Genomic DNA, 1,587 nt, shown 5'->3' on the forward strand with positions numbered 1-1,587 from the left:
GAATGGGAATGCAACAATTGAGTGTTTTGCTCTAAGCCACTAAGTGCTTTTAGTACCTTATACTCAAATGATGAATTATGTGAGGGTTGTGAAGATGATGGTTGCTCATTCCTATAGGCATTTTGGTGCATATTAAATGGAGGTGGCCTATAAGGTATTTGATTAGAGGGATTGGGCATTGAGTTTCGCCATGAAAAATTGGGGTGGTTTCGCCATCCTGGGTTGTAGGCATTGGAATATGGATCATTCCCCAATTTAGAGACTCCTTGGGCCAAATGTGCATGCTCCTTAACAAACTCCGGGTATTGTGTAGCCAAATAGCAGTCAGTGACATGATGGGATAGGCTAGAACATAAAGCACATGCTTCAATCTGATTAGGTGGAGAAGAACTTGTAGGAAGTGGAGATGGGGTTTGTTGTCCTAATGACAAGAGATAATCCCATTTCTTAGATAACAAGTCAACCTTAGCACTCATCTCAACGGTAGGATTGATCTCATAGAGACCGCTCCTCTTTGGTTGCCCAATGGATGGAATCTCAGTCCTAGCTGCTGAAGCATGGTGTTCGGATTTTTCACTAAGGGTCTCAAAAAGTTCCCATGCCTCATTCTCATTCTTGTGCATGAAAGTCCCACCACAAGAAGAATCAACCATTTGCCTATGTCGGTCTCTAAGGCCATCATAAAAGCATTGAACCAATTGCCATTTAGGAATAGCATGATGGGGGCACTTTCTAAGCAATTCTTTTAATCTTTCCCAGACCTCATGAAATTGTTCTCCTTCTTGTTGGGAGAAACTCGTTATCGCTCTCCTAATGCTATTGGTACGGCCAATAGGGAAGAACTTTTTAAGGAACTCCTGTTGCATTTCTGCCCAAGTAGAAATTTTAACATTGTCCAAAAACTGAAGCCAATGCTTAGCTTTATCTTTAAGGGAGAATGGGAAAAGAAGTAACCTTAAAGCATCAACTGAGAGGTTTTGAATTTTAACCGTGGAGGACACCTCTAAAAACTCATCTAAGTGCTTATAAGGCTCTTCATTGGCATGTCCATAAAAAGATGGTAGCATTTGAATCACACTAGATTTGATCTCATATTGAGCTGCCTCTATGTTAGGCAACTTAATACAAGAAACCGGAGTATATATCGTAGGAATGAAATGCTCACTCAAGGGCCTCATTAGATGCTCATAGTTTGCCATGGTTCTTTGCCTTCTAAGGTTGGCCAAAGTCTCTTCTAACTCTAAGTCAAGTGGAGTCAACTCAGGGTTTAGGGACCGACGACCATGCATACACACAGAAGAATAAAAAAAAGAATAAGCTAAATAAGGAAAATTAAAAGAAAATAACTATAGCAAAAGGGAGAGTTTATGACGTACCTGAAGCGCAATCCACGTGATCTTTCGAACAAAAGTTACACATGTGGGATCTGAGGGATGGGAATTTTTAAAAATTAACCTAAACAACCCAATCTAATGCAAATATTACAATTGAAAAGTCCTAAATACAATTATATCTAAGAACGAAAAGATAACAACCTAAACTAATTATCGAATTGCTACTCTTGCAGTTACCTACAAAACAAAAGAA

General features: G+C 39.4%; 1 non-coding gene across 1 annotated transcript; it reads left to right on the plus strand.

The window, feature by feature from the left end:
- The first annotated feature begins 711 nt into the window (after positions 1 to 711).
- LOC149022316 (small nucleolar RNA R71) lies at positions 712 to 818 on the plus strand. The gene has a single exon (XR_016172613.1). It is a non-coding gene; the product is annotated as a small nucleolar RNA R71 (small nucleolar RNA).
- The last annotated feature ends 769 nt before the right edge of the window (positions 819 to 1,587 follow it).

This window comes from Hakea prostrata, chromosome 3 (assembly GCF_041222555.1).
Source record: "Hakea prostrata isolate BN-2017 chromosome 3, UWA_Hpros_2, whole genome shotgun sequence".
Lineage (NCBI taxonomy): Eukaryota > Viridiplantae > Streptophyta > Magnoliopsida > Proteales > Proteaceae > Hakea > Hakea prostrata.